Source organism: Podarcis cretensis, assembly GCF_951804945.1.
Source record: "Podarcis cretensis genome assembly, chromosome: 7".
In the NCBI taxonomy this organism is placed as follows: Eukaryota; Metazoa; Chordata; class Lepidosauria; order Squamata; family Lacertidae; genus Podarcis; species Podarcis cretensis.
In genome coordinates, this window is record NC_137176.1 from 1,565,106 (window position 1) to 1,589,142 (window position 24,037).

The window sequence follows — 24,037 nt, forward strand, 5'->3', positions numbered from 1 at the left end:
AAAAGAATAGTCAATGAAGAAACTGAAAGCCTATAGAAGACACTTTCCAATTGCTTCTTATGCTGCAGCACAGCAGAGCACACCCCTGGCCCCATCGAGGTCCCACAAACCCCGCCAGTCAAGGCCTTAGCATGGCCTGAGGACCCCTCTCTCCCAGCTGGAGAGATGTGGAACAGGCTGGCCCAGTGCAAGACTAAGGGCAAGGCTCAGTCATTCTGGACACACTTCCACGCGAAGTAAACCCCAATGAAGTCATAGAACTGCACTGTAAAGCAGTATCTTCAGCAGGCTGTATCTCCAAACAACCCTCTTCATCTGCAAAACAGCACTGGGTTGCCCTAAGGCGAACAAATCACAGATTCCCTCTCTTCTATTAGCTGCATTCACACTATTTAACCATTTTTTCCAGCCTCCAACCTGTCATTCTCAGCTGGCCACCAGTGCCCTTCAGCACTGCAATCAAGCTACACAAAAGCTAAGACACCTTCACCCTGGTATGGCTCCCCTTTATCACATACACAGCCCAACAGGACAATGACAATAATCCACCAACAGCATACAAATCAATATGGCTAACTTGATCCAAAACACCCACCCACCTCACTCACACACGAAAACAAAGATCACCACAGCCAATCACAAACAAACAATCACATCCTAGGCCAACCCCAACCTCTCTCACCACCAAAGGAACACAAGTGAACAACACAAGCACGCTGACACCAAACTACATACATTAAGCATAATAGAAACACCGCTACCCCACCCCACCCCCATCCATCTCCCCTCCTTCCACCCTCCTTTCTTCTTTTTTTTTCTTTTCTTTTTTCTTCTCCCCCTAATGCCTCAACAAATGAAATGGATTTGTAAAAATGTTACATGGGGGAAAAAAAAATACGAGGCATTACACTTACACTGTAAAACAAGAAAACCCTTAATAAAATATATTTAAAAAAAAAGCCTAAAGAGATGAAAATCTCTTCCCTTGAAGCAACACAATAGCATTCAGAATAATGTAACAACCTAGTACTCTAGTGCAGCCCTGCAATGAGGGAGCAAGACCAAAGAAACCTCAACTCAGGAAGCCATTTAAAGACCAGAGGGGAACAAGAGACCAAAAGGAGCATATGCAATTTCAAGCACGATAAGGAGGACTTTTCTCCACTTCAGTTACTATGAATTGTTGCTTTTTCCTTGTTCAAACATCACCACCACAACTCTGCTTCCTGCAAGTGAAGACACTCCCTCGCCTACCTGCCTACCTTGGCAGTTCAGCTGCCTGAGGCTAGAACTCTAGGCAACGCCGCCGTCAGAGAATCATAAAACTGTAGAGTTAGAAGGGACCCCCAAAGTTCATCTAGCAGGATGGATTTGATTTAAATCAAATTTGATTTTAATCAAATTTACTCAGTAAGACTTGATTTAAATCATTTTTTACAGGAATCTTTTGCCCAACATGGGGGCCCAAAGACCCTGAGATAGAAGTCTCAATCTGACAATGTTTAACTCTTCCCCTTTGGGATTCTACATAAACACACAAATAGTCAAGTGAAGCAGAAAATTTTGTCCATTTCAATAGTGTAGTTTCTCACCCTCTCCGACATTCTCTCTCTCTCTCTCTCTGCTGGCACCATTCTTCAAAAGGGCAGGTGCAGGAACTGGGGAAATTGACCTTAAAAGTTTCACCCTGTGGAGACCAGAAAGAGGGAAAGTAGAGAAAGTAGCCTTGCTGTAAATGCTCATGGAAACGGAGGAGAAAGGGCATGAAAGGGAGCAATGCTGAGTCAAGAGGCCTTTAGACCAAGGAGGCATTTCTATACAGGAAGAAGAGTTTAAAATGTGAAATGAACTTCCCCAAATGTGTCAAACTCTAACTTGCAAACCTGATTTAAGCACATTTAAAACTGTACTTAAAACTGTGGCAGGTGTGAAATTGGTGGCAGCACAATGTTCACGCAGCCCTGATGCCATTGCATTATATCGCTGGGATCTACCAATCAGGGGCGGGAGGGCATACAGACTTTCTCCATCTCTAGGAGTGGTGGTGTAAGCCCACCCTGAAAGAGCCGGACATGGATCTCAGAATTCTCCGAGTCATTGCTATGTATTTTTAGCTATCTGGTGCCTTAAGCTCTGGTTTCAAACCATGTTGCTCTAAGAAGAAGAAGAAGAAGAAGAAGAAGAAGAGCAGCAGCAGCAGCAGCAGCAGCAGCCAGGAAAAGCGACTTAGGGAGCAGGTCTACCTCTCCGTGGGCCAGGGGAGGATGCTCCCCTACTTTCCTTGGGGACCCATTTGCCTTATATCGGGTGTTGGTGGGACCAGAAGGAGATCCTCTGAAATGGAACGGGGAACCTGGGAGATGCAGGTTCAGGCAGATCCCCATTCGTAACCATTTCAGAGGTTTGTAAGTGGAAGAACTCTTTGGATCAAGGTCAATTTTTCTCAGGCAATGTTGTAGCACAACATTTTGAAATTCCCGTTTTGCAGGGGATTGTAACTCTCAGGGTCTCTTCCAACTCCACAATTCTATGAATCTATGTAAAACAGCTCTCCTGTGAGTGGAAGTTGCCTTCCACATACACAAGGATGGCTTTGGACAAAAGTCTGCTTCCAATTTCACATTCCATTTCGTTCTCTCCCCCCACTCCCATAAACACACACTTGCAGAATCGAAGCATACTCACAGCCTGAAATATATCTTTTCTCTGCACTGCAGGCAATATTGAGATCGCTTCCCTCTGGGGTCCCCTGTTTGTGCTGTTTCTAACATTACGCATGTCTAGAAATGACAAAAGCGCAGGCACCAAAACGCCACAGAAGCGAGTCGCAACAACAGCACTATTCCATGGAGATCATAACTCTTGGTGTGCGCGTGAGTCTCGGCTGCATAAATTAGCCTTCTCAATGCAACTTTGTTTTTTTCTCCCACTCTGACTTGTCTAATCAGATTCCAATCATACAAAGAAAATTACACAGCTGCTTAACATTCCTGCTTCCATTGACTTCAATGCAGACAAGGCGTCCGCTGGCTAAATATCTTCCCTGTTGGTTTATGCAGGATCAGGGCATTAGGTCAGTGTCAGCCTCTCTGAAAGAAGGGGGGCTATCAGCTCTCTGCGTGTGCACAATAGACAAATCCATGCTGACAGAGATCCCGGCATAAGCAACCAGACACTGAGGCCGCCTTTAACTCCTGCCATTGTTACACAGGTGTCACTGACAGATATTAAAGCTGACGGGAAAGGTCACAAAACCCCCTCAAAGCTGGCTGCATTTGCAATAACTAAAGGGGCCTGCAGTCTAGGCACACCAAATTCTAGTTTAGGAGCTCACATCTGCCTTTTCATTTTTCTTCCATTTGAGCCAGGCATGTTCAGAATCCAATAAGTCTCTTACATGGACACAAGTTGAAGCACCCCACTTGTGGGCAAGCCTTAACCATGCCGAAATAGACTCTACCCTGAAAAGTCACGTAACCAGGGCTTTTTCCAGCTGGAACTCAGTTCTGGCACTTCTCATGTGGGCGCCATTGTCATTATAAGAGAGCAAGGGAAACGTTCATGGTGAGTTTCAGAACCTCTTTTTCTTTTCTTTCTTTTCTTTTTCTTTTTCCTGCAATCAGATATTATTATTAAAGTTTTCTTGGTTTACAAAGGTATGTGCAATGTCTCTTTTTCAAGTTAGGAACCTCTTTTCTCTCTCTCTAGAAAAATTGCACTGTGTATAATCAGAGACCATCCTCTGCTGTGAAGTGACACATTTGTTTGTGGAATTTGTATCTTACATTTCCACCATAAGACGATCAAGGCAGCTTACAAATATAACAAAACAGAAGTGAAAAACCAAGCAAGCGAAACATAAATGTAATCAAACAAAGCCATCCAGAATTGTCCCTGGAAAGTCACTTTTCTTCTTTAAGTTTTCAAAGTTTTTAACCTAGCTCAAGGTTGTCACCTGAACTAGCCAGATGTTTAACTGATAATCAATCTGAGTCAGTTCATCATTTGAAAAATAAGACTTTAGCGCCGTCTTGCCCCAAAATGGCAACTAGACATTCTGCTTTGCCAAATGTAACCTTGGTTTAAGGAACCATTTGGCCCCTTACTTATATATCTGAGTTTCTAACTCTGTGCATCAACCTTTTTATATATACTTCTTGCAAATTTATCTTATTCAACATTTGTTTCGGGTCTTTAAAAAAAAATTGGGGTAATGTTCGAATATCACAAAGGCACTCCAATCTGTGCTGAGCCAAGCTACCTTCTGTTGGAAATCAGCTGCATTGGTTTTTTCCTAAGCCAAGTTCTGCAGGAATCATTGTGGGCTCGGCCAAAGCAAAACTGAGTGCAGCTCCACAGCAACCTGACTGCTGTCCCTGTGTATGTCTTTATACGCCCCCAGTTTTCAACAGAACAACTCCAGCCCATGAATGCATTTGCAAACAAAGATGTTGAGTCCTACACAGTTAATATTAGGACTTTAAAATACTGTGGAAACTGATAAGCCGATAACAGTGTTTACAACAGATAGCACTGTAATTTTTGCAATTAAAATGAATACTTCTGTTCTATTGTGTCCTTTCACAAAGAACGTTTCTGTATATAGAGTGATATCTTCTGCACTGGCTTGCCTACCATCAGACAGGGTCTATTCTTAAATACAAAATAACCCAATAACTTTAACAGCTGCTGATGTTATCACAGTACTGGATAGGTCTTATCTTGATTTCCTGTCTGCTTAAATATTAACTATTCTTCTGGAGCAACTAGGGGGACAAATACTGGCACATTTATGTGAAATTTCAGAAACCTGGTTCTGGATCCAGCCCTCTCATTTTGAAATATGCTATTATTGGCAAGTTCACCTCTGGGCAGATCCCCCCGGGGCAACAGAACTGTGGCAGGCGTCCTCCCTTCAGAGGCTGCCCAAAGAATTCCAAAAGAAGGTGTAACCTCTTGCCAATAAATAGGTGCAGCAGTTTTGAAGCATTTTAGGATTGGCCAGGACTTGAACTGGGAGCCTCCTGAAAAAGGAACACGTCAGGGCTGCCCTATCTCTCCATTATTATTTATTTCGGTCCTGGAGGTGCTGTTGAACATGATTAGAAGGGATCGGTTGATCAAAGGAATTCAGGTCGGAGCCAAACAATACAAATTGAAGGCCTTTGCAGATGACCTGGTTTTGACATTACAGGAGCCAGAATCTAGTACAAAAAGGGTTTTAGAATTGATTCAAGAGTTTGGTCATGTGGCAGGATTTAAATTAAACAAGCAGAAGACTAAGGTTTTAGAGAAAAATTTAACACAAATCGAAAAAGAAGGGTTTCAGAACGAGACAGGCTTAATTGTGGCTAAGGAAGTGAAATACCTAGGTGTTATGGGTTAAGGGGCTGCTTGTGCGTAAATGGTTGAGTTCTTAACTCATGCAATCAGTTTCTAAAAACTCTCCCAGACCGCGGAGCCATGGGTGCATGGCTACCTCAATCGCTGGCAGAATCCGTCAGTGGGCGCTTCCGGAATTTACGCCAACATAAGAGTTCCTTAACGGAAACTCTCCTTCTGGATTCTCTGCGTGACAGTTTCCTGCGCGGAGTAGGCGTCCCCAGCGGAGGTCCTGAGACCTCTCCGCTGTTCTCACTGGAAGTATCCTGGAGCCATCCCTCCGACTGAGTTTCTGCGGGAACTCTCTCTCTCCCCCTGCTGGTTCCTTCCTCAGCATCCGAGGGTCTCCTAGCCTCCTTGAGCCCTTCCACCACCTGACTCTCTGATGGCAGTTCCCTGACACTAGGGATTAATATGACTGTAAAAAACTTGAATTTATTTAAAGATAATTATGAAAAATGTTGGTCAGAAGTTAAAAAAGATTTAGAAATTTGGTCAAAATTGAAGCTTTCCTTGTTGGGTCGAATTGCAGCTATAAAGATGAATGTACTGTCAAAAATGTTATTTTTGTTTCAAACTTTGCAGATTGTGGACAAGATGGATTGTTTCAAGAAGTGGCAGAGAGACATTTCTAAATTTGTCTGGCAGGGCAAAAAGCCCAGAATAAAATTTAAAATATTAACTGATGTGAAGGAAAGAGGGGGGTTTGCCCTGCCAGACTTTAAACTTTACTATGAATCAGCGGGTTTCTGCTGGTTGAAGGATTGGCTGCTTCTTGAGAACACTGACATTTTGGACTTGGAAGGTTTTAACAATGCGTTTGGATGGCATGCATATTTGTGGTACAACAATGTTAAAGCACACAAAGTTTTTAAGCATCATATTGTCAGGAAAGCATTATTTAATGTCTGGATAAGGTATAAAGATTTACTGGAAAGCAAGACCCCAAGGTGGTTGTCACCCATGGAGGCAAAGGCCCTGAAAAGACCTTTTCAGGCCCAAATGGCCAAAATATTGGGAGATACTAGAACAAGAAGGAGATAAATTGAAATTGCAGAGTTTTGAGAAATTAAAAGACAAAGTGCGAGATTGGCTTCATTACTATCAAATAAGAGAGGCCTATAATGCGGACAAAAAATTGGGCTTCCAGGTGGAAAAATCGAAATTGGAAACAGAATTGTTAGAACCTAAAACTAAGATTCTTTCAAGAATGTATAACTTGCTGTTGAAATGGAATACTCAGGATGAAACAGTTAAATCAGCTATGATTAAATGGGCACAGGACATAGGTCATAACATTTTGTTTGCTGACTGGGAAAAGTTGTGGACCACCGGTATGAAATTTACGGCATGTAATGCCCTAAGAGAGAATATTATGAAAATGATTTATAGGTGGTACATGACCCCAGCCAAGCTTGCTAAAATTTATCACCTGCCTGATAACAAATGTTGGAAATGTAAAGAAACTGAGGGTACATTCTTTCACCTTTGGTGGACGTGCCCGAAGATTAAGGCTTTCTGGGAGATGATATATAATGAACTGAAAAAGATATTTAAATATACCTTCCTTAAGAAACCAGAGGCCTTTCTCTTGGGCATAGTCGGCCAATTGGTGTTAAAGAAAGATAGAACGTTCTTTATGTATGCAACAACAGCAGCAAGAATACTCATTGCAAAGTACTGGAAAACACAAGATTTGCCCACCTTGGAAGAATGGCAGATGCAAGTAATAGACTACATGGAATTGGCAGAAATGACTGGCAGAATCCGAGACCTGGGAGAAGAAGCAGTGGAAGAGGACTGGAAGAAGTTTAAGAACTATCTGCAGAAACACTGTAAAGTGTACGAATGCTAATATGATGTTGGATATGAAATAATATGGCATCAGTGGTACAGTGTTAAAAAATATGTAAAAAATGTAATAGAAAAAGGGTGGAAAAATAAGGTTATATTATGTCAAAGTAAACAATATGTTAAAGGTGTTTAATTATAAGGAGGAAAGATTGGAGACATAATAGAAGTGATTACAATAACCAGAAATGAGTTTTGAAGAAGGGTAAGGATTTGCTGTATCTGATTGGACAAAGAGGAATACAAAAAAGGGAGGCGTGAGGAGGTCAAGAAAGAAAGTTTTGTAAACATGAGTCTGAAAACTGGAGTTTTTGTTTTTAACTTTTTCTTTTTCTTTTTACTTTTTTATGTGGTGTACCGTTTTTGCTGTTTTGTGTTGTTTTGATGTTTCCTTTGTTTTTGGAAAACCTGGTTCCCTTGGGATGAGTGAGTGACCTCCTAAGTCTCTGTGGCTCCCACCTCACCTGCCCAGACAAGCTAATAGTTGGACAAATCTATCCATTTGGGTTTCTCTCAGATTATCACTTCTCCGATCTCAAATTCAATTTGTCACATTTCCACATCAATTTGCCATTTTAAAAAAAAGTTTGCATGAAAATTTGCATGCATTTTTGCCTGCTAAAATGCATTTTGGTATGTTATTTTAACTAATTATACATTTGTGTATGCGCTTTCCCCTATTATTATAAAAACGTAACTGATAGAATTCTACAGGATGTGGTATTAGTGTGTGAAAACAGTCCAGATCTGATGATTCCCCAGATGCTGGAGATATCAGGTGCCATCCTGGCGCCCAGGCATCTTCGTTTGGTCACAGGTGCCTAATGCTCCTGGCGCCTGGCTAATTTCGACACTGGCTGCACAGCAGCAATACATGTTCACAGTTAAACATAAAGCGCCAATAAAAACAGTAGAAAATAATCATTCAAGTGGCAGGCTGCAACAGCTGCAAAGGCCTCTTGGCCTAAAAAAGTCTTCCAGAGACACCTGAAAGTCGAAAGGGGAAGTGCCTGCCATTTCTCTGCTGGAAGAGTGTTCCACAGCATGGGATCAGTGGTGATAAATGCCTGGTTTCTTGCTGAGCCAAATTGGGTCTCTGATTAACAGCTCTCCTCTGGATGATCTCCAGGATCTGGCTGGGATCCTGGGTCAGAGCTGGGATCCAAACCCCAAAATCTTGGCACTAGAACTCCCGGCGAGGTTTGGAGCTTTGCCTCTGGCCTTACCTAGGTGCCACATAACCCAGCTTCATTAGGGGGGATGAAATGCCCCATACTGGCATTTCCAGAGGAAGGTCTCCTTTAAAAACCCCACTAAATTTGGCATAACTTTGAAGGGGGAAAGAAGGAAAATGGAGAGCAGGGATTCCTCATACCCCAACAGCTCATAATCAGTGTCCTGAAGTGGTACCTGCAAGGAGGTTGGGGTGGGGCAGGAACCCTTCCCTAAATTAAATGGGGAATGTTCAAGAGGGAGGAAATTAACAAGGAAATATTTCCCCTTCCACTCTCCACAAACCTTCTCCACCCATAATGTGTTGTTTACATTACTATCCGAACACAGCAGGGAGAGGGGATGTGGGGAAAGTGGTTTTTCTCTCTGTCCACACGCCTCGCTTCTCCTGAGCACCAAAACCAGGGTGGCGTAATGGCTGGAGTGTCTGATGAAGACCTGGGAGAGCAGTCTTGGAATCCCCACTCAGCCATGGAGCCCACGGGGGAACCTCGGGCCAGTCACCACCTCTCAGCCTAACCTCCCTCACAGGGCTGTTGCCATGAGGATGAAGTGGGGAGGAGAGCCATGGACACCACCTTGAGCTCCTCGGAAGATAAAGGCGGTACGTCTATAAATGGAACAAGCCCTACTGAAAGCCTCATGTTCCAGACTAACTGGGTCCTTGAGGAGGAACACACCTGTTTTTTGCATGGATGGGGAACCTTTTTCATTCCCATCTGCACTACCTGCCAGGGGTGTGGCCAGGGCAAAAGAGGGTGGGGCAATGAAGGTAAATTCCACCTTTGCTACTACACACATCCTCCAGGCAGATAAGCAAGGAGCATCATCATCCAGCAAAGAAATGAAACAAAACAAACTCAGGGTGAGGGGGGAGCATGGCCTGGGGAGACTGCCGAGGGCCAGTTAGGGAGGCTTGGAGGGCCACATCCAGCATTAGGTTGCCCACTTCTGTGTTAGGGATAGGAGTACACTGCAAAACATTGTCAGAAGTCAGCACCTGTAGCTAAAAATAACCACAGATAGGGGTGCTCCTGAGAAACGAAACCACATGTCACCTGCATTATTTGCACACATTATTTTGCAACAGAAATAAAAGGGAGTATAGCACATTAAAAAAAGAAACATATTGATAGATTCCACAGTAAAAAGAAAAAGAATGGTGCACAAGTTCATCACATTTCAACAACAAGCATTATCATTCCCATTTCAACTGTGTCGCTAAAGTTCCATCAACTATTATATGCAGAGGCTGGGATCAATGAAACCACAAGAAGAAATCCATACTCATCTCTGCCCACAAAAAAATGGTGTCCAAACAAGATTTGCCCTCCCCTTCCGCTTGCCTGCTTGAGTGTTGGTGGCCTGGAGGCAGCCTAGATGAGCCTTCCTCATCCTGCTGCCCCTCCAGATGTTTTGAACTACAACTCCCATCAGCCCAAGCTGGAGGGCACCAGGTTGAGGAAAGGCCAGTAGAGAGCAAATGTACTACAGGAGAACATGTTTCTTACCAGCTTGTCTGCCAAGGAAACTCTATTGTGGCTGCAGAGGCTTCTGATACATCCAGGGGCAGTTGTTCCCAAGCTTTCCCCCCTCATGGACCCCTCTGAAAATTGCTGATTGTCTTGGGGGGGGAGCACTTAATTCTTTTTCTGCCTGTTGCAGCAATTCTAATGTGCTGTGCTAGATGCTGTATGATTTTTAATTGCATTTTTATTGCTTCTCTGTTATCTATTGTATTTTATTGCATTACAATCAATGCAACACGATTCCTGAAATAAAAGCAGCAATAAAAATACAATTCAAATCAATACGAATATTGGATGCAATGGATGTGCCACCCCGTCTTCAGCTACAAATCCCCAGACACGCTGTGCACCACCTGAATGAAGTTCACAGAACCAACACCCTGTGTGAAATGAGAATGCCCCAACCGAAAGCAAACCTCACACTTCTCTGAACTGCAGCTAAACCCTAGAGAAGGAAAACTGGTGAGCAAACCATTTTCCCGGGAAATTTGTCTGCTGTTACTGATCTTCCAATCCATAACCTTGCAGATGAGCAATGGCACAGTCAGGTAATTTTAACCTCTGGAACCAATGGTCTCATGACAGGAGGGAATGCATATTACCACACTTACTTCAAAATGTGGTCAGCCACCCCTGCTGCATTTTGAGAACTCTCTTGTTCGTTCTGCCAGGACCCCGGCCCCAAAGACCTGCTCCAATGGAGTCACTGTGGATCAGTCTCCAAACAGCCCTGGCGTTTACCAGAGCAGTTTGAAAGCGGCTGAAGTAAACAAAGTTCACAGCTGAGACGTATCAAGAGCATGGTCTTAGTCGTAAGAGCATAAAGGGACAGAGCAACCGCCCACAAGAAATCTTCAAGGGCCACGTCTGAACCAAAACTCCTCCATCGCCTCCCTCACTCCATGGCAGCCACCTGATCCCACTGCTACCTTCCAGTTTTCTTCTCATATCCAGAACTAATTTCCTTTCCCCACATTTTATTCACCCTTCCCTCAGGCTACCAGGACTTTTTGTCTGCCTTTGCTTTTTAAAAGGTGTGGGGGTTTTCCTAGCTGTAATTATAAAACAATTAAGATATTACGGTATATTACTTTTGAAAAAACAACATGAGACCAGCTGCCTTTTGCTCTGCCAGCTAGCAGCAGCTTCCTGAACTATCCCATCCTAGCTAGTCATTATAAGAACTGTAACTTGAAGAGTTGGCGGCCAAGTTTCTTTTTTTCTTTCTCCACCGCCATTCCCCTTTCCTTTTGTGCTATGTATTTTAGATTGCAAGCCAGGAACACTCTTGGTTTTTATTGATCTGTGAATGTGAGAAAGCTTTAATTAAATCATAAACAACTATAAAGGCACAATAATCAAGATGCAATTAACATTGTCAATTAGGAGAAAGGCATGCATTTATAAGATACATGGAACACTGGAAATTGCAGAATGCACAAAAAAGTATACATTTCCTACAACAGAGACACAAAACTTTTGACCAAAGAGAGACCCAAATGTACATAAATCCCCATCTGCCTGCATAGCTTCACACCCAATTTTACAAAGAACTAATTTTCAGCGGCAATTGAGGAGATTTTTAAACAAATGCATGTCTTTTTTCTGTTTCCCTGGAGCATTTGGGCCTTCCTTCGCCACTTGCTTTTCAAGAACAGCAAAAGCCCATTGGCCCAGGAAGTGTATCAGCAGCTCCTGCAGTCAAGGGTTCCCTGGGGCAGCTTTCCAAAGCTGCATAGGGCTGTTTGCTGAGGGGCACAAGAATGAGCTTATCAGGCAGGGTGGGGAACTTGGCGAAAGGCTGTGTCTTCAGTACCTAATTTTACCTGCAAAAGCCTGTTTGGGCTCCAAGATTCCTCAGATTTTTGGAGGGATTCAGAAGAGCAGACTGCCACCTGTTCTTGGCTGGTCAATCCTGCAACGCTCCAGGCTAGATGTTTAAAACTAGTCTACCATGAACAGCTGGCAAAAACTATATGTCACAGAGAGGTCAGTTTGAAATATGTTTTGGCACGCCTGATAGAACACTCATTCTTTCAAGTCAGCAATACTTTGCAGAGACAAATTGGAAAAGACAAAACCCATGTGCCTTGTGTTTTATAGCCGATTTCACAAGAGAATGTAAAGGAGAGTAGCATGGAAGAGAAAAAGCCAATTGATTCTCTCTAGCGTATTTTTATCTTATTATCATTATTTGTTAAATTAGTTTGTAACTTTATCTTGCCCGATGCCATATTAAATAAATACAAATACATATACTGAGGCATTTGAGAGTGTGGGAGGATAAGAATCACGACTCCTCTTTAACAATTACCGGTAAAATATTTTAATGCCTTGCTCATGTGACAATACAACAAGCGCTCATAATGTTGATCAGACACTCAGCTTAACTGTTAGACTTTGTCAAGGCCTGCCAGGACTCAAATCAGGAGCCTCCTGGTCTATTGGCTGATGCCGCCTGCTGAGTTGGTCCTGGAAAATCCTGAGGTCTGCAGTTCCAGAATGGGGGTTGTCCTCTGTGACGGAAGAGGCACTGCTCGGACAGAATGAAAAATGGAGGGCAAATAAGGCTACACTCCAGACTGCAGCATGGGATCATTCACAAAAAGCCACAGGCTCTCCCTAAGTTGGTTTGGAGATAAAAGCTCGTGGAAATGGCTTTGTGGCCTGAGAAACAGGCTACCTTTGTCCCTCGCCCATCTGGCTCACTGTCTCCTTGCGCTGCCTCCAGCCTGCTTGCTCCACTGCCCATCCCTACAACCTCCCTTCATCCTACTCAGCTCAGACCAAACTGTGTCTTCTACCTCTGCCAGTGCATGGCTTGGTCTCTGGGCACCCCTTTCCATGGTTGCCTGCAGTGGGAGTGAGGAACCTTCAGACCGCAAGTCCAATTCACTGGTGCCGTCAGCAGATGGCCAGGAGCACAGGGTTACATCCTGCCTTGGCTGCGCACATCTTTTTCCATGATGGAAGAGGCTTGCTCAGCCAAGGTGGCAGGATTTAATACCTGCTCATCAAATGTTTTGATCTCATCTTATCAGTAGCAGGTTTTTGGGGCTCGGGAGGGGGGAGCTGTCTGAAAGCCCTTGGCTCTGAGCCTTCCTCCTCTGGGGTTTCCCTTGGGGGCTCCTCAGCTGGCACCTCCCACCACTCCTCTTCATCCACCAGTGCATGACAGCTGAGCCCGCCCACCTGTCGAATTTGGCCTGCCAGGGGCAGGGAGATAATAATCTGGCCCACAGGCCATGAAAGTTTATCCACCCAGGGAATGAGTCTTTGGACCAAGGTAGCAGCATGCAAGTGCTTGACCAGCTAATGCAGTCTTACACAGAAGCACAGCATCCAGATCATGGAAAGTACCAGTAAGTCATCACTCGATGCTGCAGTCATTAAGATACATCAGCGCATGTGTGATCTGGCCCTTAACCCTACTTCAGAAATTATATGTCTGACCAAGCCCATGCGGAAACAAAGTGCTGCTTGCTTGTTGGTTATTTATTTACTTACTTGAAACATTTATGCCCCACTGTTTGAGTAAAAGCCTCCCATAGCAGTTAACATAATTGCACATTTAAAATAACAACAACTCCCTCCAAAAGCAAACTTGAGTGCAGAGTGCCTGCAGTTTTGTGGTGAACAGTACTGAGGAACAAGAGGAAGGTATCAGCATGTTCAGAGTAACTCGAATGTCTACAGGAGATTAAAAAAAATATTTAGGAGGGGAAATCTAAGGAAGCAAAGAACTTGCTCAAGAGCTCAGTTGCTTAGAACATGGTGTTGATAATGTCAAGGTTTCAGGTTTAATCCCAGTAAGGGGCAGCTGCAAATTCCTGCATTGCAAGGGGTTGGACTAGATGATCCTCAGGGTCCCTTCCGATTCTACGATTCTAAAAAAGAAAGGAAAACAAACCACCCATCCCAAATAGCTGAATGAGGCCTGAGTACACTCAGTGACCATGAAATAGTGAGCATCTGTTGGGGAAACAAGAATGAAAACTGGAAGAGATGGAGAATATGATGCAGTGCCCTGAAGGAAAGGATTTCTTCCTGAAATCCTAAAATGGAATGCTTCACATTGCAACAGTTTGTTGCAGCTCCCACCTGTAGTTATATAAAAGGGATGTAAAACAGAAGTAGCAGCTTGACAGGCGTGACGATGGGGGTTTCCCACTTGGCGTGGTCAACCGGCTCCAAAATTCCTTGGGCAATCAGCTTGTCCAGTTGTTCGTGCACCTTAGCCTTGAGAGCAAAGGGAACCCGGCGTGGCTTTAGCTTGATGGGGGCGACATAATTGAATACGACCTACAGAAAATTCAGCATTTTTAAAAAATCTCCACTCTGCTCAAATAACAGAATAAAAGGTGACAGTGTTTATTTGTAATCTTTGAGGAGATCCTGCTGAACATGCACACAGTTTGTACTTTGCATCTCTGAGGTGCTTCAGAGAAAGAAGGAGCACACATAATACAGTGGTTTTCTCATCAGCTAATTCAAAGAACTGCAAGAATATATGCCCAGAAGGAGGGAAATTATAAAATTTAAATTACCACCTATCCAAAAACTCAAGCACCATCTCCAAATGCGTGAGCCTCATGTTTCATGGAACTTACTAATGGGCTGTTTGAATTATACAGCTTGACATTTTAAAAAATAAAAATCATTCTGCCCCAAGCATGTATGCTTTAATAGAATGCTATTTAAATCTGAACACTTCAGAAATATGTGGTTCTTATAACCACCCCTTAAAAAAAACACAACCACTTGTTTCTTAAAGGTTCAATTATTTGCTTCTAGAAAACGTTAGGATATTGGCTAGATATAAACTTATAAATCTAGCTAATCAATTTGTTTTCTGAGATATGCGAACCAGCACATTTTCTGTCAATTAAAATGCCATAAGGATTCTTTTCTGTTTAAATTTAGCATTTACACTTGGCAACAAACTGATACTCATTTATCAGTTCAGTACTCGGCACAATAAGGACCATTTGCACAATACGTCAGGTTATTCTCTGAAGATTTAAAGGCCAATAAATCAAAACAGTCTCTGGGGCCTCTTACACAAGGAGATACCTATTTTATGAGCAAGCAGAACCCAACTGGTATTCTGGCTTCAGATGGTGTATAATAAAAGTTATTTCCCACATTACACAGAAACAAAATTGTGCGCTGGTAGTAAGTATTTATTCAAACAAAGTCCTGCATGCAGACACAACTCCATGACAAGAGTTCACAAGCAGTCGTTTGTCACAGCCACACATGGACAATATCTATATGGGCATCTTCATCATTCAACAACTGAACCCACTGAGTGAGAATACAGGAATCAAGCGTAAAGCCAGCCACTGGGATGCATGCATGCACTAACACATGTGCTTGGTGACACAAGATACATAGGCTTGAAACTCCACAGCATAATATGCAAGCAGTAATTCACTATTATAATATTAATAATATTAATATTAATTTTAACACCCAATCGAGTGTTAAAAACAATACAGCATTAACTATTAAAAACGTCCCTAAACAGGGCTGCCTTCAGATGTCTTTTGCTCAAGGGTCGCATAACTAGTTAGCATGTATATTAAACTTCACAATACATGTAAACAATGAAGCATGGCTTTTAAAATGCCAGCACCCAAATCCCATCTAGTCCACCCAAGCAGTGTTTGAAATTAGCCAGGTGCCGGGTGCATTTTGCCCTGGCTCTTAGCCGCCTGCAACCAAGCGAAGATGCCTGGGCGCCAGGAAGGCACCTGACATCTGGAGGTGCCTGCCTGGGGATCCTTGGATCTGGACTGTTTTCACACACTAAGACCACATTCTGTAGAATTCTCTCGGTTATATTTTATCTGCACTATCAGAATGAATTTCAGGAAACAAAATGCTTCTTCTGTGCAGTCTGAACAGAAGCACTGAACGATGTTATAGTTAATTGTTGTCACTTGTCTTCACTTACCCTGCTCACAGTTGTGAAGAATATTTATACATGATGAAAGGTCTGTATCAATGTTAAGAAAAAGAGGTCAGAATAGGCCAATATATATGTGGACTGTCCCTGGATCAAGTGATTTTCTTCTTTAAGTTCTCAAAGTTCTTAACCGAGCTCAAGGTTGTCATCTGAACTGGTGAGATGTTTAACTGAGAATCAATCACAGTCAGACCATCATTTGAAAAATATTCACTTTAGAGCCGTCATGCCCCAAAAAGGCAACCAGGCATTCCGTTTTGGAGACTGTAACCTTGGTTTGAGGAGCCATTTATTGCCTAGCTCATATATCTTGGTTTCTAACCCTGCATCCAAGACCAAAAAAATGCAGCCAAGAAAGGCCTGCCTGAGTCTTTGCCTGTTGACTGATCAAAAGTACTGTATGCTGCTTTATAAAGCCTTTAAGGATAAATGGACTCTTGATAAAAGGATTCTTCTTTTTTAAGAGTTATTAATTTCATGCTACTGTGATAGTTTTTCATAAACAGTAATGTCTTCTTATTTAATGTTTGATGCAAGTTCCCCAATGAATCATTTTAGTTAAAAGGAAAAACACAGGTGTGGCGAAATCAGGTGAAACTAACCTATTGTGTTTTTAATATTCAGTTGGGAGCCACCCAGGGTAGCTGGGGAATAAACAATATTATTATTATTATTATTATTATTATTATTATTATTACCCGCCAGATTACAGCTCCTACAGCCCTGACAACTGGCTTACCTGGAGATCCTCTGTGCTACGCCTGCTTTAAAGAAAGGACTATCAAATGGGCCAGAGTCAACCTGCAAACGGAAAGGGCTTTGAATTTCATGGAATTGTTATAATAGCAACACATGCCCTCTGATTCCGCTAGAGCAGGAAGGGCCAGAGCTCAGTGCATCTGCTTTGCATGTCAAGGGCCCCAGGCTCAAACACCCAGACAGGTAGTGGATTCCAGGTAAGAGAAGGCTGGAAAAGGCTCCCTGTCTGAAATTAGGGGCAGCTGCTGCCAGCCTGTGTAGACGCCACTCCGCTAGATGGGCCAGTGATGGGACTTGCTCTAAGGCACTTTGCTCTGTCAGACTGAAGTAAATAGGACAGGATTTTAGGTGCTGGTTGTCTTAGACCGCAACACGAGGAAGAAGCCCCAAAGAGCCTAAGCTTACTAGCTTCTTTTAAGCTGTCTTGTAGGTGGGTTCACAAAAGTTACAAGGCTGAAAAATAAAAACTTCCAGAGAAAAGAAGCTCCATCGCCTGTGGTCAGCATAGAAACATAGGCTAGTAGGCTCTCAGTAGGGTGTAAAAAGAAAATAAATTTGCCTTCTCCCAAGTGGATCCCTCAGTTGCCTGCAAGGAATTCCTGGCCAGTTGCTAAATGCAAGGCACAGGTTTCTATCCTTTTGCTTAATGAGCGCAGCATTATAGAAGCCAAGTCAGAAATTTAACTTGATTCTTCAAAGGCAATTTAGCCAGCCAAAATCTCCTTTCTCCCTTCCTCAAAGATCAGAAGTGCCAGATAACATCAAGGACGGTTCTGCATAATAGAAAACATCTGCGCAAACCCTTTGGCTTTTGACTCCACCACCTTCCCTCTCAAATCGATCTGGTTTTTTGGCGTGTGTTCCCCCCCCCCCCCCAACAAGGTGCCCAAAGAACCTTTTCTGGAGCCTTCCTTGTGGCGCCCCCTGCCGGTCGGGGCGCAGACTCCCACAGCGGGAGTCCAGAATGTGCAGGAATTGGTAAAGTTAAAAGAACACCGACGGCGCGACCTCCGAAGCCTCCGCGGAGCGCACGGCACAAACACGCCGCCTCGCCGCCTCCCCTCCCCCCCTATCGCGGGCAGCTCCCCTCTGCTCCGACGTGCTCTCCCGCAAAGAGGAGCCGGCCACACAAGGGCTCCTCGTCACCGCGCAACAGCCGCGGCCAGAGACCGCTCCTCGCGCAACGTCCCCGCCCTCCCGACGGCTTTTCGTCCACAGACGCCCCTTGCTTCCCGCACCTCTTTCCTCCACCCGTCGAGAGCAGGTTTGCACTGGGAACGCCAAGTTTCCTTTCCACCCGAGAGCCCCCCGCCCCGCCCCGCCCAGCGCGCTCCTTCTTCACCTGGCAACGACATCCAAGCTTGCAAGCCCAGCGAACTCCGCGGGGCTTCTCGGAGCGGGAACACTCGCACGATCAAGCGAGCCTCGGAAGGGCTACTCGTGTAAACCCCGCGGAAATCCACCGGGCTTGCCTTGCGAGCAATCAAGGAAGGTAACTGAAATGATCCGACGCCGCTTCCCGCGAAGAAGACCCAGGCCCCCGGGAAATTGCCTGCAGTGCAGAGGGTTGGACTAGATGACCCCCGGGGACCCTTCCCACTCGACCATTCTCTAATCCCAAGGATGTACTGAGACGGGGGTACTGACGGGGTACTTACCCCAGGGGAAGCACCATAGCGGGGCCCGCGCCGCGTGGATGTCGCCGAAGGGCAGATCCGACGGCAGCTGCGGAGAGCTCCCGGGGGCAGCCCCGGCAGCGGCAGCGGCAGCAGCAAGGGCGGCGCTTGCCGGACCTCCGCGCTCATAAAGCGCCCGGCGGGGATCCTGGCGAGGCTCGGCGGCTGGAAGGGTCGAGGGGGCGGGAGGCGCCGTCCGGAGCGGGATCCGCGGGGCACGAGCGGCAGCGCAGGACCAGGCGCGTCCGCAGCAGGTCCCGGCGGAGGCGGCAGGGAGGCTGAGGCTGCTGCTGCCGCGGTTGCCGCTCCTCCTCCTCCCCCGAGGGGGAAACTGGAGCCGGCGGAGCCCCTTCCCGCCCCTCCCTCGGGCTCGCCCACAGGGGCGGCCCGGCCCGCCCTCCTGCTCCGCCTCCGCGTCCGAGGTCCGCGCAGCGCGCTGCTTAGAGACCTCCCTCCCTCCCTCCCTCCGGCTAGGAGCCAGTGACGTCTGCCTTTTGTGCCCGTCGCGGCTGCCGCCTGCTTCCCCGGGAGACCGGGCAGCATCTCTCCCACGTGCAAGCGCGCCCGCGGGCTTCAGACGTGCTGCGGGTTGCGGAGTAGGGTTGCCCCGTTTCAGGGTGTGAAGGAAACTTTCGCGGGGAGGGGTAGCCTTCTCCCCAGAGAAGGGGACAGACGGCGGACTTGTGGGGAGGGGAGACAAGACCACCAACACATCCAGATACTTAGCTGTCATTTAGAAAGAAAGTCAACCAGACATTTCTGAAGAAAGTTAGAGCAGAACCCGTGGAGAGACAGCGCTAGGGCTTTGGCGCTGGCCAGAGGGCGCCGTTGCTAAGGACACTTGATCGCGGTTGCTAGGCAATCGGAGGATGGGATGCTGACACTCCTACCTGGAGTCCCTCCCAGAGCACCAGGAGAAGCTGGATGGAGAAGGGGGGGGGGGACATGTTTGTTAAAGCACTGTCCTGGTGTCAGCATGATTTAATTCACTCCCAAGTGTGCTTCTTTCTTTACAGAATGAAGCACAGTTGACTGGATTTGATTTGTTTTACTTTTCCAAAGTAACTCCCTTTGAGGTGGACAAAATGTTTTGCGTGTATATATGTGTTTTGCTGAGAGTTGTGAAAATGCACAAATTTGTTGCAACTTGCTGTATATTCTTGATTTTCTTGATTTCCCACCCAGCTTGCTTGCTTGTGTCAAGCTTGCTTGTGTTCCCCCCCCCCCCACTCCCCATTCTTATATTTGCAACAGCCCTGTGAGGTAGGCTGGGTTCAGTTAATATATGTACATAAGCAGCAGGTCTCATCACTTGGTAGATTGTGGGATGTGGGGATGCAGGAAGCCCAACCCATATGTAGTGCAGCCGGCCCAGGAAATCCAGCTGACGTCCCTGGGAAGCAGTTTGTTTCCCCCTGTCTTATGTGGTAGGTGGGTAGCTCAGCTGGCAGAGCACGAGACTCTTAATCTGGGGGGTGTGAGTTCGAGCCCTGTGTTGGGTGAACTATTCCTGCATTGAAAGGGGTTGGACTTGTGGCCCCTTCCAACCCTATGATTCTGCGTATGGTGGTGGGAACTCTTAGGTCTTGCCCCACTCCACCAGGTTGCAGCCCCTGCCAGGTGCCCCCTTTTAGCTCCAGACTCCAGCCAGCATCTCAGGCTCTGGGGCTCAGGAGAGGGAGCAGTCATACCTCCTCTCTCCCACCCTCACATCCCCTCTTGCCCAGGGCCCTGAGATGGAGCCCGGCCACCAATTTAGCGGCAAATCATCCAGGAAGGAGAATAAACTGACTTTTTTGTCTGCTTCCACAGGTAAATATAATGTGAATGACATGGATGAAGGTAAATGCCCTTCTGACCCTGCATTAGTGTTAGAGAAGAGATAACGGAAATTGGGAATCTTGTGAAATCTTCCATCTTGTTTCACCCAGTTATTGATGAGCCTGGATAGCTCAGTTGGTTAGACCATGGTGCTGATAACACCAAGGTTGCAGGTTCGATCCCTGTATGGACCAGCTGCATATTCCTGCACTGCAGGGGGTTGGTCCCTCCCAACTCTACAGTTCTATGATTCTATTCAGCTTTTTGTTCACTTGTTTGATAAAGTACTGTATCTGTTTCCCAGCTTCCCTGCAGGTCCCATGGATATTAATTTCTGTCAACAAGGAGAGCTGTTCCCAATTCTTTTGTTACTTGATTGTTTGGATGGCAATGCCTATGTAGTCCAGTCAATTGTAGGCATTACTTGGCCCTATTTTACGCTTTTAAAAATACCAGCCATCTAACAGCCCTAAATCTTACATTGGACGCTTGGTACTGATCACTCTGGAATACAGCTGTTATGGAGAAAATCACACATTATTTTGAGATTTCATAGAATCGTAGAATCGTTGAACGGTAGAGTTGGAAGGGACCCCCAAGGGTCATCTAGTCCAACCCCCTGCAGTGCAGGAATCTCAATTAAAGCATTCATGGGAGATGGACAAGGACCTCCAGACACTTTTTATATGATTTTGGCATCATTTCCAAGACAACCCTTGTCACAAGGCTGGCAAATCTGGAGCTAGACTTGAGGATCTGATAACGTCTTTACTCTTCTTTACTTAGACTTTGTTAAAATATGTGCAACTACTCATTCTATGTGCCTATTTTATAGTTTTGTTTTTCATCTTTCATTTTTTGTCTGTTATAATTGTTCTCTCTGTTTTATATACATTATAAAGTGAAATAATAATAAAAACCTTCGCCAAAAAACCATCTGTCTCAGGATATCCATGGGTGGAACGAGGGTTGGTGGAATCAATTAAGAACCTGGTGGATGCTGACTGAGTTTACTGGTTTTTAGATCTCAGTAATAGTTATCTGATGAAAGATAACTTTATTGGTCAGACAATATATTTGAATTCAATAAATCTGAATGAACTTTGCAAGTCAGAATGTCTTTAATCTGACACCATTATGCTTATGGGGCCTTGCAAGGAAAAAGAATCAGATTGGTGCAGTTTTATTATTCTGATGCTCTCATGACAGAGTTTCCCACATTTGCGTCTCCAGCTGTTTTTGGACTACAACTCCCATCCTCCCTAGCCAGCAAGGACCAGTAGTCAGGGATGATGGGAATTGTAGTCCAAAAACAGCTGCTGTATGTTATTGTCTTTTACTCTCTACAGAGGATGGACAGAGAGAGAGAGAGATTGTAAACAAAGCTTTCCCCGAAGATCTTTGTCAGTTAAGAGGGGGCTAAACCATTCTTCTTAAACAAGACTGACGCATTTTATGTGCCGACTCTGCAGTGCAACACAACTACCAGGAGTCCAAAGCATTTCTTTGTCCCACCTTGAAACTTCTTGCATAATACAACCAAGAATTCCGTTCAAACTTTGTGCAGCTAACTGAATCACAATAGCTTCTTCTACTCATTGTATACTTACTATGCTACACTCACACTTGTTATATTTGACCAGCATACTCTACTTTTAGTGAAACTGTGAAGACCTACATCTGTTAGCTTTATTTTGGAAAAAACGTAGTATGAAAACTAGAGCTTATAAAACATTAGAAGTTTGGGAGTGGGATTCAAACCATGCATTTTTTCCTTTAATTTACACATTTGAATGTTAGAAATTGGTATATAACTTCATAATTCAAAATTCATCAGGCCTGGTTTTTCCATCTATATTCAATGAGATGTTTCCTGGTTGGTTGAAGGAAAATATGAAGCTGGTTGTGTTGCAAGGCAGCTGTCAGACACTGCCAAATGTGAGAGGAATGCAAGTTTCCCAGATGACTTGTTGCCCTGAAGAGCATCAGCAGGCTTGGAAATTGTTATAGGTAGAAGGAAATGGTTGAAGGTCTCATCCAGAGAAGCTTCTGCTTGTTGCCTTAAAGAGCCTGTTATGTACTGAAGTTCTCACCCTGGGCCAGCAGGGGGATACTGTAGATACTTATGCAAATGAAGGATCGAAAAGTGACGTTCAGTGATTGGATAGTTTTAGAAAATGGCAACATTGTTCTGGAGCTCTATATAAGCAGGCTGACTGAGCTCCTCAGTTTAGTTCTGTTCCAGCTTACAAAATAAAGAGCTGCTTTGGAGAAATCGCTATGTCATCTGCTATGTCAACCCACAACTTAACACTGGCGACGAGGATGGGATCGATGGACATCAGAGCACAGCCAGATGCAGCCATCCTCTGAACTGAGCTGAATCACAGAGCGAAATCACTGAGCGAAATCACTGGACAGAACCAATTCAGAGCTGACTGTTTTGGCTAAGAGCACTGTGTTCCATCCATCGCCCTTCACGCCGGCATCGGAATCATGGCTTCACTTGTGCCTCTACCGCCGTTTGCGCCAGCCTCTGAATCATGGGACTCCTACCTCGCTCGGTTCGACTGCTACCTCCAAGCCAACAAGCTGACAGCAGTATCACAGGAGCATAAGCGGGGCCTATTCCTCAGCCTCTGTGGGCCTGAGGTGTTTGAGATGGCCCGAGCATTGGTTGCACCTGAAGCAATCCAGGCAACACCATGGGACACAATCCAAGAGAAGCTCCGCAACCACTACGCGCCAAAGCCGTCCAAGCTTGCTGCCCGCCATGCGTTTTACCACCAGAACCAGGCAGAGGGGGAGTCAATCAACAGCTACACCACCGCCCTCAGACAGGTTGCAATGCACTGCGAGTTCCGAGACTTAGATGATGCCCTGATGGATCAAATTGTCTGCGGGGTCCGGGACATCCATCTGCAACAGCGTCTCCTCGCCAAGCCAGACCTCACGCTGCAGAAAGCCATTGAGGAGGCTGTGGCCTCAGAAGCTGCTGAACGCTCCGCCCAGGAGATCCGGAAGTCCAGCAGCCCGCGTCTTGCTAGGAAGCCAGTTCCAGTGCATCATGAAGAGGCCAGCAGTGATGAGGCATCCTCCAGTGAAGAAGATGACGTGCACCAGACAAAGCGGGAGCGCAGGAAGTTCCAACAGAAGTCCAAGGGCCAACCGGAATGTGCCGGCTGCGGAGGCAACCATTCCTGTGCCAAGTGTCGACTCAGAGACGCCATCTGTCAGAAGTGTTCCAGAAGGGGCCACATCGCTAAGGTCTGCCGATCGGCTCCGTCTGACACCCCCCCCTTCACCAACGCGCAAGTCCAAGTCTTCACTCCAGTCTGCCAAGGAAAGCTGTTTCGCTCTCACCAACTGCCGCTGCCCGTCTGGAACCACGATTGGCCAAACCGACTCGCCTACGTGACGCAAGCTCATTGAAGGAGCTCCATGTGACATGGAGATCAACACCGGGTCTGCCCTGTCCATCGTGCCTTGGAGCACCATCAAAAGACTGGTACCCAGAGTGTCCAAAAGGCAACTCAACTCTCACCGCATACACCTGAGAGACTACCAGGGAAACGACATTCCCGTGGTAGGCGTTGGCCAGTTCTGGATCGCCTTCAAGGATTTTTCGGGCCTGCTCCGGCTGGTGGTGGTCGAAGGTCAGCGGCCAAGCCTCCTAGGGCTAGACTGATTTGATGCTCTCGGCTTGGAAGTCACCGGCATCAACTGCATCTCTAACGCAGAGACTGAGGGTCTGGTCAAAGACTTTGCCGAGGTTTTGGACGGCACTTTGGGGCAATATACAGGTACGCCCATCT

General features: G+C 45.6%; 1 protein-coding gene across 5 annotated transcripts in view; it reads right to left on the minus strand.

The window, feature by feature from the left end:
- SEMA5A (semaphorin 5A) overlaps nucleotides 1-18,687 on the minus strand; it is a 149,731-nt gene extending 131,044 nt beyond the window's left edge. The window contains exon 1 of one of the 5 annotated variants that reach the window (XM_079983485.1): nucleotides 18,384-18,670. The gene's annotated coding sequence lies outside the window, so the exon portion shown is untranslated. Of the gene's footprint in view, nucleotides 1-2,685; nucleotides 2,815-18,383 lie in introns of those variants that run through there. The other 4 variants (XM_079983486.1, XM_079983489.1, XM_079983488.1 and 1 more) reach the window with 4 other exon arrangements.
- Nucleotides 18,688-24,037: the final 5,350 nt, after the last annotated feature.